The sequence below is a fragment of the Equus asinus genome, chromosome 2 (genome assembly GCF_041296235.1).
Source record: "Equus asinus isolate D_3611 breed Donkey chromosome 2, EquAss-T2T_v2, whole genome shotgun sequence".
In the NCBI taxonomy this organism is placed as follows: Eukaryota; Metazoa; Chordata; class Mammalia; order Perissodactyla; family Equidae; genus Equus; species Equus asinus.
In genome coordinates this window covers 20,784,770-20,802,969 of record NC_091791.1, presented here as the reverse complement: position 1 = coordinate 20,802,969, position 18,200 = coordinate 20,784,770, and the positions used below count along the sequence as shown (strand labels likewise).

At 42.8% G+C, this 18,200-nt stretch overlaps 1 protein-coding gene and 1 long non-coding RNA gene across 3 annotated transcripts in view; both read left to right on the top strand.

The window, feature by feature from the left end:
• Positions 1–18,200, top strand: part of RBM20 (RNA binding motif protein 20) — a 189,713-nt gene that overhangs the window by 37,689 nt on the left and 133,824 nt on the right. The gene's annotated exons all lie outside the window — the stretch shown is intronic.
• LOC106837555 (uncharacterized) lies at positions 587–3,159 on the top strand. Its single transcript, XR_001399661.3, has 2 exons — positions 587–757; positions 2,128–3,159. It is a non-coding gene; the product is annotated as an uncharacterized lncRNA (long non-coding RNA).

Below are 18,200 nucleotides of genomic sequence, written 5' to 3'. Positions count from 1 at the left end.
TTCACAAAAACTCTGGCAAATGTGCCTTGATCTGCCTCTCAGACAGCACCACGTGCCTGAAGTGAAGTGGAGAGTGTGTTTGCTCCTTTATAAAATGAGGCGATTGGACCAGCTGTTGGTTTGGGAAAGATGTTGTGTGGGCCCTTCCTGTCCTTTCTGGGGTTTGTGATCACAGTGGAAGCGCAGCACTTTCACCCTCGACCTTACGGATTCATTGTCATCTTGTCCTTGGCGGGCCTGTCAAAAAGAAGTAATTTCGAAAGCATATCGCTGATTGTACATTTCATTCCATCAAGTGCTCACATAACTGCTGGAGGCCTCTGAGATAAGAGTAGAAAAGTGCCCTGTGCCCTTCCGAGCAGTGGGTGATCTATTTTTGACTTGGAGACTGGTGACAAACCTGTCTTCTGTCAGGTCAAACTCACAGGGACTTTCTTGTTTTCTGTTCTTCTGTTGACAGCTGTGTCCATGCTCAGTATGGTCATAGGGTAGTGAAAAGATAGCTCTGGCATTTAAACACCTAGATAGGAAGGGGCGATGGAATGTATTTTTCTTTGCTATTTTGGTCAGCAAGTCCCTAGGAGTCCATAATGAGAGGTGAAGAAGTGAGGAGAGACCTCTGGGAGGATGGGCAGGAAAAGACACCCAGCTCCTGGTTTGGGAGACACAGAACGAGAGACATTTCTACCACTGGTGGCTTTAGTGTCTGGAAAGGGAATGACTGGAAGGAAAATGGAAAATGAAGGATGGATTTGAGGTAGCCTTGGGTGGTGGGAGGGTATGGAGGTGGGATGGAGGTAATGAGAAAAGTGGGGCTCTTTTCTTTTTTTGCATGCTGTATAAAACGTAAATTAAAACTCATGCACTGAAAATTGCATTTCTATAATCCTTTTACATAATGTGAGATCCTTTTTTTTTAAAAGCACAATGGTGCAGGCAGACATGATGGGAGAGAACTTTCAAGTCCTCAGCTGTACTTACTATAAACAAGCATGTGGCTCTGATGGGGATTGGTTAAATGGCATCTGAATTCCCAGAATGTTGCATCCACGTTTATTAGCCTCAAAGCTTTCACAGGCTCTTTACTTTCCTCGTCTGCAAAATGGAGCCACATCTCTTGCCCGCCTCCCAGGGCTGTTATGAGGGTCCAAGGTCCAGTGCTGTATGATGTTGTCCGGGCTCTTCAGATATTTTATGAAACCTGAAATGGAAACTAGGGGTCTCCTGCCCAGACCTCACTTTGCTCTATTTATTTATAGTAGCTAGTGATTCTGCCCCTTGCCCCCTCCTTTATTCAAGGCCATGGCTCCCTTCGAGATTCTGATATATGGGCCTCCTTTCCTCAAAAACACACACACACACACACAGTTTAGCATACAATGTTAGGAGTTCACAGTCTGAAGCCCAGCTGAGAACCTCTGATTTGACCGTGGTTTTCTTTTATGGAAATTACAGTTTGATCGGAGAGAACCAGGTTCTTACAGATGCCTGGCATTTGGAATTTTCTGCTTGTATGTGTCTTTCTTGATTATTTTTCCAGTGGAAGAAATCATTAAATTGTGTTCTTGGTAAAGCTCAGTGCTAACACAGCCCCAGTTCAGCTGCGTGCAGCAGGACTGTAAACTCACGAGGGCAAGACTGTAAATTCAACAAAAGGAAAAGCTGAGTCATATCACATTGACTGGGAAAGTACTAAGATATTAAAAGTACGTAAGTCGAAAGCGCCCAAGTCATATTTCTCTTTCCATCCTTCAGATGTCATAGCTAACCAGAGGGTTAATTAACATTGTTTTAGTGATGAGCCCAATCAATGTGATTTAAATCATGCATGATATATTTATAGCTGAATGATTAAGTTGGATGATGTGACGAAACACTTAAATCGTATTTATGGTCATTGATGGTTTTACGCGTTATTAGAGAGAAGCATAGTTACACCGAATTAAACGGAGATATCTGATCCAGACGTCAGTTCAGTAATTTCATGGGAAAAAATAAATCTAAATGAGCAAAAAATATTGTGGTCTTAACTCCAATGTGATGGTATTACAAGTTTTCCCAGTTAATTAGTAACACATATTGTAGAACAAATGTTTGAAACAGAAATCACGTGTTTTTGCATAACAGAAAGAACTCTGCACTAGGAGTCGAGCTGGGACACTTACTTCTCCCACTGCATTGCTGTGTGACCTTGGGAAGATCACTTCACCACTCTGGAGCTGTGAAACACAGGGAACGGACTACATCTTAAATGAGAGAGGATTTCTTGCAATGTTAACATTTTGTGACTTTAAATTTCATTCTGTGATTGCTGCTTTTGAAGAAAACGTTCTGTCAACATTTAACGTACATACAGAAGAGTGGACAAATCGTATGTGCACAGCTCATTGAATTTACACCCTTCTAATCAGCCCTAGATTAAGAAATACAATGTTATCAACATTCTAGAAGCCCCCTTGTTGTCTCTGGGTCTTGAGTGCTACTCCAAAATGTTAAAAAAAAAAAAAAAAAAACCCAAAAAACAAAATAGAGAGAGAGAGACAGAAAAAAAAATGAGGTGACGGTAATTTTTAGAAATTTGGAAGTTTAACATTAAAAACCAAAAGCTTTATTCATTTGAAAGGCTATTAATCCAGTCCACAATCCCCTATTCACTATTTTGAAATCCAAATAATTCTGAAAACTGAAAGTTTTTGGCAAAGTTATTTGGCAACAAAATCTTACCTGAAAGAATGGGTGGCTGTTTGAAGTCTTCATTTATGCCATGTGGTGTGACTGTTCATGTGTCTTACTCAGGAAACGTTCATGTGATTGATGACGAAATGCTGCCCCTGGACCTCACTTGGTTTAATGTACAGCACACGGTCATGTTTCTTCTTTGAAATCAAATAGATTATAAATTCCAAGACAAATCTGGCCCCAAGGACTTTGGGTGAGGGATTTTGTATTCAAATCACAGCATAATTGTTTGTAAGAGTGGACACTCCAACTTTTTTATTGCTTATGTTTACATGATTTTTATCTGAAAAGTAAAGCAGGTGCTGTTCTAGTTAACCAGCTGCTGCATTATCGGAAGTTTCTCTTTTAATGCTATGTTTTCTTTAAAAGATAAACTTGTTTTGGAATAGTTTTAGATTTAATAAAAAGTTGCAAAGATTCTACAGAGAGTTACTATATATCCTTCACCTTGCTTCCCCTTATGTTACCAGCTTCCATAACCACAGTACATTTGTCAAAACTAAGAAATTAACTTTGAGCACAATACTTTTGACTAAATTATAGACGTTATTCAAATTTCCTCAGTTTTTCCACTCATGTCCTTTTTCTGTTCTGGGATCCCACATGGCTTTTAGTTATCATGTCTCCTTGGTCTCCTCCAGTCTGTGACAGTTTCTTAGACATTCCTTATTTTTTATTATCCTGACAATTTCAAAGAATACTGGTCAGGTTGCATGCAACGACATTGATGGAACTTGAAGGCATTTTGCTAGGTGAGATAAGTCAGACAGAGAAAGATAAACAGTGTATGATCTCTCTTATATGTGGAGTCTAATAAAAACGAAAACCAAAAAGATTCCCACTAAACTCATAGGAAAAAGAGATCAGATCTGTGGTCCCTGGGGTTGGGGGAGGGGGAATTGGAGGAAGGTGGTTAAAAGTTACAGACTTCCAGTTTTTTGTTTTTGTTTTTTTTCTTCAGGAAGATTGGCCCTGAGCTAATATCTGTTGCCAATCCTCCTCCTTTCACTTGAGGAAGATTCACCCCGAGCTAACATCTGTGCCAGTCTTCCTCTATTTTGTATGTGGGTCACCACCACAACATGGCCACTGGTGAGTGGTGTAGGTCCATGCCCAGGAATCGAACCCAGGCCACTGAAGCAGAGCTTGCTGAGCCTAACTACTAGGCCACAGGGCCAGCCCCCAAACTCCCAGTTTTAAGATTAATAAGCAATAGGGGTGTAATGCACAACATGATGACTATAATTAACACTACTGAATGATATATAGGAAAATTGTTGAGAGAATAGGTCCTAAGAGTTCTCGTCACAAGGAGAAAAAATTTTTCCTTTCTTTTTATTGTGTCTATATGAGATGATGGGTGTTAACTAAACCTATTATGGTAATCCTTTCTCAATATATGTAAATCAAACCATCATGCTGTACACCTTAAACTTACACAGAGATGTATGTCAATTCTTTCTCAATAAAATTGGGGAAATAAAGAATACTGGTCAGGTATTTTGTAGAATTCCTTTTAGGCATTTGTTTGTTTGTTTGCTTAAGTTTTTGTTTGTAAGCTTTTTAAAATTAAACTTTTATTATGAAATCGTTATATTCACATGCAGTTGTATAAGATAATACAGAAAGATTCTGTGTATCCTTTACCCAGTCTTCCCCAATGATAACATCTTGAAAACTGTAGTCCAATATCACAACCAGGATATTAACAATGATACAGTCAAGATACAGAGCATTCCCATCAGCACAAGAATCCGTCATCCAGCCCAACTCTTGTACTCTTTTGGTTCAGCACATGTTGATTAAGGTCTCCCATGAGCCAGGCTCTGCTCAGGTGCTGGAGAGACAGGGGTGAACAAGAAAAACAAACCTGCCTTTGTGGAGCTTAGCTTCCAAGAGACAGATGTGAACAAGGAAGCACATGCACAGATGACGGAATGTCAGCTAACAAGTGCTGTGAAGAAAAATCAGGAGACTAAGGACTCAGAGAGAGGAGGAAATCCAGAATTCTAACTTCTCCTGAAAATCGAGAGCCCTGGTCATATTGGGCCAGCCTCCCTTCTCAGCACGGTGGGCGGGAGCTTCAGAGCAGCTGCTTGCTTTTGATGGGGCAACTGTTTAATCTGTGTTTCACGTTGAAATCATGTGTAACTATTTTACATCCTGTTTGTTGGAACTTCATGGTGTTGTTCTGGGCTGGTAGTGGCTCTTTAAAAATCTGAGGCGTTTATTTTAAGTGAAATTCCATGGAGAGAGAGGCTTCTGTTGCTTCTAGTCCCACAGTCTGGCCTCACGGTGATGGCGTTTTGTGCATTTAGTGACAACAGACATGGTATATAAAACCTATTGAAGTGTTTTCATTTGTTGGTATTCTTGGTATTATCAAGAAGCTGTGATACAATCAAAGGAGGGGAAAGGTTTTGGACTGCAAATATTTAGAATGAATTTTTCATTTGATCGTCAAATTGTGTCACTCATAAAAGAGATTTCACCATTTTAAGTGCTTTCTGCAGATGATGGGTATTAAAAAAGACTTAAATGGGGCCTTCAGATCAATATGTTGAATGATATCAGTTATTTTTAATCCTGGAAATGAGTGATTTCAAATGAACAGTTAAGGCCAATTTTTATTGTGATAAAATACACATGACATAACTAATTTTTAAGTGTACAATTCAGTGGCATTAAATACATTTACAATGTTGTGTAACCATCCACACTATCTCTTTCTTGAACTTTTTCATCTTCTCAAATAGAAACTCTGTACCCATTAAACAATAACTCCTCATTCCTCCCTTCCCCTGCCCCTGGTAACCTCTAGTCTACTTTGTGTCTCTATGAATTTGCCTCATTTAGGTTTCTCATATAAATGGAATTATAAAATATTTGTCCTTCTGTGTCTGGCTTATTTCACTTGGCATATTGTTTTCAAGGTTTATCCATGTTACAGCATGTATCAGAATTTCATTCTATTTTATGGCTGAATAGTATTCCATTGTATGTATTTTGTTTATCCATTTATGGGGGACACATGGGTTGTTTCCATGTTTTGGTTATTGTGAATAATGCCGCCATGATCATTGGCGTAAAAGTATCTGTTCGAGCCCCTGCTATTCAGTTCTTTGGGCTATACCTAGGAGTGAAATTGTTGGGACATAGTATAATTCTATGTTTAGCTTTTTGAGGATCTGCCAAACTGTTTTCTACCGTGTGTGCACCATTTCACATCTCTTTACTCTTTTGATAGTGTCCTTCAGTGAACAAAAGTTAATTTTAATGAAGTCCATTTTATCTATTTTTTCTTTTGTTGCTTGTGCTTCTGGTGTCAAATCCAAGAAATCAGTGCCAAATCCATTGCCATGAAGCTTTGCCCTAAGATTTCTTCTAAGAATTTTATAGTTTGGGCTTTTAGGTTTAGGTCTTTGATCCCTTTTAAGTAAATTTTTGTATAGTGTATAAAGTAAGTGTCCAATTTCATTCTTTTTGCATGTGGATATCCAGTTTTCCCAGCACCATTTGTGGAGAAGATGGCTCTTTCCTCCTGTGTGTGTGAGAGCTTTTTCCAGAGCTCTCTATTTTATTCCGTTGTTCTATGTGTCTGTCCTTATGCCAGTACTGCACTGTTTTGATTACTATAACTTTGTAGTAAGTTTTGAAATCAAGAAGTGTGAGTCTTCCAAGTTTGTTCTTCTTCTTAAAGATTTTTTTTTTTTTTTTTTTTTTGCAACTCAGGGTCCCTTGAAATTCCATATTAATTTTAGGTCAGGTTTTTCTATTTCTGCCAAATTTCATTAGGATTTTGAATTTAGGATTAGGATTTTGATAGAGATTGCATTGAATCTATAGATCACTTTGGATAGTATTGACATCATAACAATGTTATTAAGTTTTCCAATCCATGAACATGGGATGTCTTTCCATTTATTTGCATCTTCTTTAATTTCTTTCAGCATTGCCTTGCAGTTTTCAGTGTACAAGTCTTTCACCTCTTTGGTTAAGTTTATTCCTAAGTATTTCCTTCTTTTTGATGGTATTATAAATGGAATTGTTTTTACAATTTCCTTTAATGTTTGTTCATTGCTAGTGTCTAGAAATGCAACTGTTGATTTTGTATCATGCAACTTTGCTGATTTGTGATTAGCGCCAACAGTTTTTTAATGGAATCTTTAGGGTTTTCCACATATAAGATTGTGCCATCTACAAACAGAAATAATTTTACTTCTTCCTTTCCAGTTTGAGTCCCTTTTATTTATTTTTCTTGTCAAATTGCTGTGGCAATAACTTCCAGTACTATGTTAAATAAAATGATGAAAACAGGCATCCTTGTCTTGTTCCTCATCTTAGAGGAAAAGCTTTCAGTCTTTCACCATTGAGTATGATGTTAGCTGTGGGTTTTTCATAAATGACTTTATCATGTTGAGGGAGCTCCCTTCTATTCCTAGTTTATTGAGCAGTTTTATCATAAAGGAGTGCTGAATTTTGTCAGATCCTTTTTCTACATCAATTGAGATGATCATGTGTGCTTTTTCCCCTTTCTTCTGTTAATGTAGTATATTACATTGATTGATTTTTGTATGGTGAGCCATTCTTGCATACTGGGAATAAATCCCACTTGACCATTCTGTATAATTCTTTTAATATGCTGCTGAATTCAATTTGCTAGTATTTTATTCAGGAATTTGCATCAGTACTCATAAGGATATTGGTCTGTAATTGTCTTTTCCTGTAATTGTCTTTTTTTTTGGTGTCAGGGTTAGGCTGGCCTCATAGAATGAGTTAGGAAGCATTCCCTCCTCATCACATTTTTGGGAGAGTTTGAGAAGGATTGGTGTTAATTTTTTAAATATTTGGTAGAATTCACAGTGAAGCCATCTGGATTTTTTGTTGTTGTTGGGAGGCTTTTGATTAATGATTCAATCTCCTTACATGTTACAGGTCTTCTCAGGTTTTCTGTTTCTTCATGGGTCAGTTTTTGCAAATTGTGTGTTTCTAGGCATTTGTCCATCTCAATTTTGACAATTTTTAAACTGAACTGTTGGCAAAATAGTTACTTCTGTCTGTTTGATTTTATTACTTTCTTGCCAAAGAGTGAAACTCTCATTTTAAATGGCATGTTATTTCTTTACCAAGTAGAGTACCAAGGAAGATGAAGATTTTGCTTGTATATATTATTGTTGATATGTATTCTATTTTTGTCAAATATTTAATAAAATGTTTTATTGTATGTCTTGTGACCCATTGAAAGTAGGCAACTGTATATAAGATTATCAGGCTATATAAAAATGTTTCCAGCATACTAGTTACCTATAGTTTAGATTGTAAAGCTTCTACGGAGTTTTTGATAAAATGTCGCTATCAGCTGACAATTATCCTTACTCTTGTAAACTGACTGTGTTTTTACATGGTCTTTAGCCCATTTAATTGGCACAACAGAACGAACCAATGATATATTTGGCTCAAGCTTAAATGTCTTAAGTTTTTTTCAGCAATTGGGTCAGACAGAGCCAGCAGAATCAACCATCTGTGGGGTGTGGGAGCTCTGTGACCGTCTGTGGGGTGTGGGAGCTCTGTGACCGTCTGTGGGGTGTGGGAGCTCTGTGACCGTCTGTGGGGTGTGGGAGCTCTGTGACCGTCTGTGGGGTGTGGGAGCTCTGTGACCGTCTGTGGGGTGTGGGAGCTCTGTGACCGTCTGTGGGGTGTGGGAGCTCTGTGACCGTCTGTGCGGTGTGGGACTCTGTGACCGTCTGTGGGGTGTGGGAGCTCTGTGACCATCTGTGGGGTGTGGGAGCTCTGTGACCCTCTGTGGGGTGTGGGATCTCTGTGACCGTCTGTGGGGTGTGGGAGCTCTGTAACCGTCTGTGGGGTGTGGGAGCTCTGTGACCGTCTGTGGGGTGTGGGAGCTCTGTGACCGTCTGTGGGGTGTGGGAGCTCTGTGACCGTCTGTGGGGTGTGGGAGCTCTGTGACCGTCTGTGGGGTGTGGGAGCTCTGTGACCGTCTGTGTGGTGTGGGAGCTCTGTGACTTTCTCCTGTGCTTCTACCTGGTCCTCAGGGTGGGTGTTTTCTGGTAGAGAGCCATTCATTCAACAGTTATTTATTGAGCACCTGCCATGTGCCAAACACCGTCCTAACCATAGATACCCAATGATGCAAAATGCAGAATCACACAAAACAGGCAACTTCCTCTGTGTTGGGAGGAACAAGGGATGAAACCAAAACCAAAAGGCAGCCTTGGTTCTCAAACAGAAGAGGATTCTGCCATCCACACTGTGAAGTTTAGCACCTTTTTGTCTGTTCCTATTAATGGAGTGGCTCCTTGCCAGGCACTATTGGCTTGGTTGGGGCTGGGTTGGCCCTTACGTTGGAAGCGTGAGTAGCCGCCTTTAAGGGGAAGGGGACTGTAATGAAGCAGTAGGGGAATTCGTGCAGGGCCTTGCAAGCCTTCCAGAATTGTATATGGAAGGTGATATTCTCGCTACAGAGGGAAATATGGCAAAATGGGAATCGAACCGTTTCATTGCAACAGGAGATTGGACTCAAGCTACTAATGTAGGGAGAGACAAATGGAGAAGAATTGAGGTTTGAATTCTGAGTAGCTCTGCTTGAAGCGAAGAGCTGATGATGGTTTGCATTAAAATAGGAATTTCCAAGCCATAGGCTTTTCAACAACAGCAAACTGGATCTTACCATAAGAGGGGAACTAATTCTGTTAGAATGTACCTTAGTATCTCATTTTATCCAGATACCATGAGAAGCTGACTGGTGTTTAACTTGGGAGTGCCTACAATTTTGAAATATGCTCTACCCAAAGAATGGGAAGAAATCTGGCCAGTAGCCTTCTACAGCAAGTCAGATGTGTGTCAGGAAAGATATACTAGCGGAGTATCATGTTTGTGGTTCAAAGGTTGCCTTTACCTCTTGGGTTACATTTTCATTGAGAGCGCAGAATTGAATTTTTCAGGTATTGTCACTTCAAAGGGTTCTTCAACTCTTCCACACATGATTGAATTTCTTAGGACATCCTTAGAGAGACAGTGAGATGATATCCCGGGGCGATGAAATTGCAGTTTTCCGGCCCCTGCTGAGTTGTGACCCAAAGTTCCCTGCAGTTTAGCTGAGGTGCTTTATTCCTCTGCAGCCTGGAAGCCCAGGATTGGAAATTGAACGCGAAATAAATAATTAAATCTGGGCTTCCACAGGTGCAGAGGGCATAAATAATCTGACAGCATGCTGCCCAGGCATTCCATATCATGGGCCGTTTAGATTTAATGCCCAGGCACTCACTCGTAACTGAATCTGTCAGAACGCGGCTCCTGCCCGGGACAGGGAGAGGGTGCTATTTCAGAGCAGTGTGCTTGCCTGTCTGCTGGAAGGCTGCCTCCACCCTCTGACTCTGCTGGAGAGCTTTGGCTGGCTTTGTCTCCAGGGAAATTCATCTGCCCCCTGCCCAGCCTTGAGGACAAAAAACTACAACCAGCTCCTCTTCTGGTTCAGTGAAGGAGATGATATAGTGAAGGGCAACCCAGGAAAATCACTTCTTTAATTGGAGGCATTTGGGGAAGTGGATGAGTTCGCTGATGGGAGTGGACCTTGAAAACTTTCTTCTCAGAGTCGGGAGTTTGAACCTGAGGCCATTTGAGCATTGTGGAGTGGCTGAAAGCTGGTGTGCCTTTCTGCTTCAACAGCAAATCTCGTGAAGGGCGCTACAGAGTGGCACTCCATTTTCTGGTGACCAAAGATGAGGACACAACTACCGGCTCTACTTATGTCTGCATCATTTATACAGCTTTGCTCATGGTAGAGATTAATAAAAGTTTGTTAAATGAGCAAATCAAAGAAGACTGATGCGTCATGATGTTTTGTAGTTCCTGCCTTGTCTGGTCTGGTGCCACTCACAGGAAGGTCCCCGGACCAGCAGCATCAGTGTCACCTGGGAGCTAGTTAGGAATGACAGTTCTCAGGCTCTGTTCCAGACCTACTGATCCATATCTCTGGGTGGGCCCAGAAATCTGTTTTTAGCAAACCCTCCAGTGATTCTGCTGCCCGCTAAAGTCTGAGCACCACCAGCCTAGAGTGGCTCCAACCAGGGATGTGATTTAAGAATCTGACACACACTCACTTCCTCTCTCAGTGGAAGTCACCACAGCTGGTTGCAAGAGAATCACACTTTAAATCCTTGCATGCACGTGTCTCTTCACGCCCCACAGCTTCTCACTCAGGACAAAGCTAGGCCCCTGGCTTTTTTCTTCAGATCTCATGTTTCCAGACTCTATGCTCGGTCTCTTCTAGGAAAATAGAGATGAGGTGAGGTGGAGACGTCCTTCTATCTGCTGATTGCCAAAAGGAGGCAATCATGTCAGACACTTACTGGATGCCCACTGTGTGCGAGGCCCAGGCTCCAGTCCTTGTCCCCGGGACCTCGGGGGCTCCGAGGGAGGTAGACAAGGAGGTGAGGAGTGCTGGGCCAGGTGAAGGCAGTGCTCACTGGGCTGCATCTGGGAGCACCCAGATGGGCCCACTGTTTTCGAGTGGGGTAGGAGAGGCTTCCTGGAGGTGGTGCTGCCTGGGCACCCTTACAGGATAAGTAGGGTGGCAGAGGGTGCAAAGAGGGAGGGGCAGAAGGGAATTCCAGGTGAAGGAGTAGCACTACTGAAAGCACAATCTAGGGGACTCTATATTTACTTGTCATTGTACTTTTTAAATTGACTTTTATCCTATGTATAGGAAAGTGTGCAACTCTTAGGTTTGTAGCTTGATGAATTTTCAAATGTGTCCTCACTCTTCTAACCACCATCCAGATCAAAACATGGGACATTGCCAGCCCCCTGCAAGTCTCCCTATACTTCTTCTGGTCCATAGGCTCCTGCCCCCAAAGGAAACCTCATTCTCACCCCTGTCACCACCATAGATTAGTTTTCCTTGGGGACTTTATTAGACTATAAAATTATTTTTTTGGGGGGGTGAGGAAGATTGTCGCTAAGCTAAAATCTGTGCCAATCCTCCTCTATTTTGTATGTGGGATGCCACACACAGCATGGTTGGATGAGTGGTGTGTGTGTCTGCAACCTGGATCCAAACCCATGAACCCAGGGCTGCCAGAGCAGAGCCCACCAATTTAACCACTACACCACTGGGCCGGTCCCTAGACTATAAAATTCTTGAACAAAGAAATTTCTTCTGGACAGCCAAAGATTGCTAACAGGCTGAATATGGCTCTAAATTATGTGTTTTGTTTGGCCTGCACAGTTTTTTTAAAATTCATTGCTAACATTTACAAATTGGAGGTTTTCACATAACAATCGAAAGATCTGGAAACACTGGACTCACGTACCTTGGCAGCAGCACTGGACTGAAGTTGGGTAGAGACAGTCCCCCTGAAGATGGGATGTCCACTTTTCAGTAGTCTCCACTGCTCCCCATTTCTTGCTGCGAGCCAGCTACACTTCTGTTACCTGCCTGGCCCTGTGGGCATTTGCGTTTGCAATCCTCGCCTTTAGGTATTGTCTTGTGTCTTGGTTTGGGGCCTCCAGCATGGCTGAGGTTGCTTAATAAGTTTTATTTGTTCGATCATCAGCGTTTGTGGAGCGCTGAGTATGAGGGAGACCTGTGCTGGGAATTGGGGATACAGAGGTGTCCAGAGGCAGAAACATGACGCATTGTTTGTTAGCTTGCCATTGCAGCTAACCGGGCCTATTGCACGTCCTGTCTTTGTGAGTTCACGTCTCACTACCCCTTGGATGCCACCATGTTGGCTGTTTCCTGGTCTCTGAGCCCACCTTGTCCCTTACAGCTGTCACGCTTCTGCCATCACCATCCCCTCTCTCTTTCCTCCCTGTCTGGCCCTCACCCCTCCCTGAAGCATTTGCTCAAGTTCCACCTCTTCCAAGAAGTCTTCACCGACCGTCCCTTTCTCTGGTGACACCTCCCTCCTCTGAACTCCTATCCAAGTAGTTCCCATACCAGCATGCCATCGATTCTGTCGTTATTGATTTCCTCACATTTAAAAAAAAAAGAAAGCCCTTGTTTCTTAAACTAGATGTCCTATCTAGATCGCATGTCCTCTGGGCAGAGACTGTGCCTTATATCTCCTGACATCAACCTGTAATGCCCTGCATGCTTCTGAGCATACAGCAGGCGCCCAGTAAATACAGAAGATGGGCTGGGGAGCAACGTGAGCCAGAAGAAGAGACTGTGGACGGCAGTGTCTGAGGGCGCAGAGGGGAAAGTACTGAGAAAGCTCCCGACTCCCCACCAGGAGATGCCCTTGCTGGCAGTAGTCTGAGAGGAATCCTGTCCTCCTGTGAGGACTTAGCGTCCTTGCGAGAGCACTGACACCCTGCAAGGAGGGGACAGACACTCCTGCCACTGGGCTGCAGGCATTCCAGGCAGAGTCATGTGAGGTGGCCTTTGAGATTCTCCCCTTACAGCCTGATTGAGTGTCCCCTGGGGTGGCAGGAGAAGGTTCACTGAAGACAGCTTGTGGCTGGAAAGGGAAGGTGTCATTTTGATAGTGCTCCATCGAGAGCCTGAGGTGCCTGCTCTGTCGCACTTTTAGTTCCTGACTCAGTGATACAGATCACCAAAGGCTACCCAATTGCAAATAGCCCCATACCTTGTTACACTGCCTCCTTGAGAAGTACCCTAGATGTTGGCAAAGGATGGTGACCTTTCTTCAGTAGACTTCTGCTCCCAGCCCTGCCGGCCAGCCCACGGCAGTGGAGGTGAGAGAGGTAACAAGAGCCTTTAATTTAAGGGCACTTGGCAGAGAGCCGGCTCATTTGCTAGGGTTCTGTTATGTGTCACTTGATGTGCGGGGTTCCAAGAACTATTTGGTCTCTTGACAGGGAACATGATAGAATGTCAGGACCTAAGCTAATGTAAAATATGTCTCGCCCCGCCAAGTCATGCCCAGGCAGCACAAGAAGCCCATCGGTCATTCACACGTCTGCACCGTGCAGCCAAGGGGCTCCGCTGATGGCAGTTAGCCTTTCCAGAGTGATGTGATGATGGAGATCCAGCACACAGGGCTTTACTCAGAGCAGGCTGATTTTGAAAAGCGTGAGGGCATCCCTTAAAAAAAGTGCACATTCTTAAAGAGGGCTTCTTCCCCATCTCTCTTTTTTCCCTTACACTTCCCTCTTCCTGTTTTTTCCCCTCTCCCACCCTCCTCTCCCCTCCCTTTCCATGTCTTTGTGTTTATCTGCTGTGCCTTTGGCACTAACCCCAGATGTCCAGGTGACAAGCTTGGCTAGGTTTTTGGCGCTACGTTCTGTTACTTGGGGGTTTCAGATTTAGATACTAGGACAAAGGGACCTACAGGTTTTATTCAAGTTTCAGCCTCGGGCCAGTTAGGGAATGTGACACTGGCAGCTATAATACAATTTTTGAGCAAATCCACTGTGGGGGAATTGTACCAATTAAGAAGTGTCTGACTACCAACAAAAACCTAACAAACAGTGGTTTAAACTAGAGGGACAGTCATCATCTGCTTAACAATTAGTCTGGAGGGGAAAGCTGGGGCTGGCTGAAACGGGACCAGGTAATCCCGTTAGTGGTTCAACAGGGTCTTCAGTGGCCCAGGGTGTTCCCATCCCTCCACCTCTCCATGCCCACTGATGCTCTTGTCCTCACATCTGTGGCCTCCTCTTCACAGAGTGACTGACACGGATTCTAGGTATCATGTGTTTTCTTGCCAGCAACCAAAGCAGGAAGTGAGGGATGGAGGGTGGGCTACAGAGCAATCTCTTCATTTGCCTCTCTCTGACGTGGGAGCGGAAATTTATGGATCCTTGTTATAAAAGTACCGCTTAAATGTGAAAACTGACACATGGACCTGAGTCTTTTGGGGATATCTGTGACAGAGGGAGCTGAGACTCCATTTTCCTGGTGACCATTCCCAATTCCATTTCCAATTGTTCTTTCTCAAGATCAGATTTGAAGAACTTTATTTCCACCTAGTTTCTTCCAGCCAGGAATTCACAGTTGGGCTTAATTTTCATCGACTGATGAGCCAAGGCTTAACTGAGAATCTCTATGAGCTCCTGCCTTAGAAACCAGTAAAGTGTCTGGCCCTACTCTCTGGTACCCATTCCCTTTTTTCTGAGTGGTGCATCGTATCAGCCTGGACCATAGATGACAGACTGTTCACATCATTTACCTGGCGGAAATTGAGCCAGAGTGCTCACGATGAGCATTAAGTGCCCCCTGTTGGGAGTTTGTCTTTTGAAAGGTTCAGGTCTAGCTCTCCTTTTGCCCTTTCTAGCACTGAATCTCAGGAAATGATTTCTCTGCTAAAATAATTTTGGTTTGTATGCATGCGTGTCCACACACACATGCACACGCACATACCCCAGCTCTAGGCCACTGCACTGGGAAAAGGAGCCTGTGGTTTCATGGTAGCTGTCTTTTTGATAAATGTCCCCGTGTCCACCCACAGAGGCAGTGACATTCCTGCCTTCCCCACTTGGTAATCTGAAAGTCTTCCGAGCCAGATTGCCTTGCTATAGGCCCGTAACTCTTGGAATGCCACGTGGGTTCTGGGTTTCAATCCCCAGGGCCCACATCGGCTGGCGTTTGTAAGAGCCTGTGGGCTCGAAGCTGATAAGGCAGAGGGCTAATGGAGCCCATTCCGAGAGTGTGGGGAAGATATGGTGCTCCTGGTGACAGCGCAGCAGCACTGTGAGAGCTGGGCTGAGGGGGTGTGAGCGTGATGCGGTTGCACGCTCTTCTGTCAGCCCTCCCCTTTCGTCTGCTCCCAGCCGCATGGTGCTTTTGAGGGCTCCTCATGCTTTCCCTCTAAAATGTGCTCCCAAATGCGTAGAACTGCTCTCGCCGTTTTCGAACCTCTGTTGGCAAAAGTGACAGAAGGAAGAGTGGGCTTTACTCTGTGGCAAGTTGCTCTCAAGTGTTAGAAGTATTCATCCTCCCGCCCTTGGATGGTTTTATGTTAGAATCCAGTAATTCTGTTTACTTCCTTTAAAGTGGACAGCATGTTTATGGTTGGCTTTCTGATCGGAAGGCTTTGTCATTCTTTTGGTCTGGATTGTGGGAATCTTCCAGAAGACGCACGGGCAGAGTTCGGAGTCTAGTGTGCTTCTTGGCCCCCAGTCTTCGAGGGTGAAGTGCAGAGATCTCTGAGGGGAGAGTTCTGGATCTAGGCTGCCTGCCTGGGAATCAGGTTCATCTGTTCACTTTCTAGTTATGTGTCCTTTGGACAACGTATTCAGTTAACCTCTCTGTACTTCATTTCTCCATCCGTAAAATGGGAATATAATAGTACATGCCATACACGGTTGTTAGGAGTCAATGAGTTAACAAATAAGTGCTTAAAATATTACCTGGCAGTTAGTAAGCACCATATAAGTATTCGTTAAATATACAAATCTTACTAGGTTGAGATTTTTTTGTTGGCTTATTAGTTTTCTCACTGAAATTTTTGTTGAAATAATTGTAGATTCAGATGCAGTTGTAAGAAATGATACAGAGGATTCTGGTGCACATGTTCCATTTATCCAGTTTCCCCCCGTGGTAACATTTTGTCAAACTCTAGCACAATATCACATCCTGGCCATTTGATACAATCCAGCTGTCTTATTCAGATTTCCCTGGTGCTGTGTGTTTGTGCTCGTTTGTGTGTGTGTGTGCATTTAGTTCTGTACAATGGTACCACATGTGTAGGTTCATGATTGCATCACCACAGTGAAGACACGGAACAATTCTGTCACACTAGGATTCCTCATGTTGTCCTGTGATAACCACCCCCTCCTCCCTCCCTGTCTCTGCAACCCCTGGCAAGGAGTAATCTGTTCTACATTTCTAAAATTCTGTCATTTCAAAAATGTTAAATAAATGGAATCATGTAGTTTGCAGCTTTGGGGGATTAGCTTTATTCACTTAGCATAGTTTCCTGGAGACTTACCCAGGTTGTTGAGTATATCAATAGTTCATCTCTCTTTTTGCTGAATAGTGTTCTATGGTATATATGTACCACAGTTTGTTTAACCATCCACCTATTGAAGGATATCAAGGCTTTTACAAATAAAGCTGCTATGAACATTTGTTTACAGGGTTTAGTATGAGCATAAGTTTTCATTTCTCTGGGATAAATGCCCAACAGTGCAATTGTTGGGTTGTATGGTAATTTGCATGTTTGGATTTACTATTTTAATAGGTATAAAATAACACTTTGTTATTTAAATTGGCCTCTCCCAACAATAAATTTATGTTCGACTCTTTGACTTGTAGTAAGCACTGTATTAGTATTTGTAAAATAAATTAAAATGGGCCACTGGAATTTACAATGTGTCCAGGACTGTGTAGAAGACGGGGGAGGGAAGGAGATTCGAATGGTATGGTAATGGTCCTTGTCTTCAAGAAACGTTTCCTCTTGGAATTGAGAAGTTGCAAATAGGGGCCAGTATAGATTGTGACTGTGTGCAGTCAGATCACAGAAGGCTTGAAAAAGCCAGGTGGACTACCGGGTGGGAGGCGCGGGATGGAGAGAGGGTGGAGGTCTGGGAAAGACTGTCAGTGTGGGCACCACCAGTGCTTGAGGTTAAGAATTTGAGGGTCTTTCTTATTCAAGAAAAAAATTAGAAATATTTGAATTTGAAGTAAAGCATCAATTTTGCACAGGGTATGTATTTTGGGTCAAAGGTAAAGATCGTTGTAGAGTCATAAATTCCTTTGAAAGGGCACTGGTTACTTACAAGAAGAGATCAGAAGTGTGGCCTTCCTGGAAAACCAGCTGGATTTAAGGTTTCGCCACTGTGAACGGAGTTGGACTCTCGGCCGGGTCACGCACTGGTTTCCCAGGCCCCAGCTGGAGGCTGGTTCTTCCAGTGGAGTGGGGTCAGCTTGATGGAGTTAGCATGTTCAACACCTGGAGCAGGTAATTTATCATATTCCTATTTTCTATATGACTACATCATTTTCAGCAAGAACTGTGCAATCAGCAGTCATTTTCTTGATTTTTTTTCTTTAGTTTGTAAGCAATGAATGACTGAAAGAATACATTTAAGTTTTAAAGGTACTGAAGTGGTCACAGAGGGACTGAATTGAAATAACTCTAATTCTGTGTCTTTGTGTTTATAATCACTGTGCTATCACTGTTTATTTTAAATCTGTTTAAACAGAGGGATATATAGTACTGCAGGGACTGGAGATGGGAATTGTGTCCAAAGTGGAATCAACAAATTCTGAACTATCATGAATTTATTTTTGAAATCAGTAGGAGTCTGGTTTGCACGTTTCAGGGCCAATTGCAAAGCTAGGAGTTCTGCAAATTAGCTTTTATGTGAATACAATGTTTATTAAAGGATAAGTAATACAGATATGCTAATTTGAAACTCATATATGCATATATTAGTTAAACAACAGTAACTGCGGGAATGGTTTAGAACTTAAACCAGTAAAATATTTGTTTTCCAGGAGGAATAGCTTCTCACTTACATTCTTTAGAATT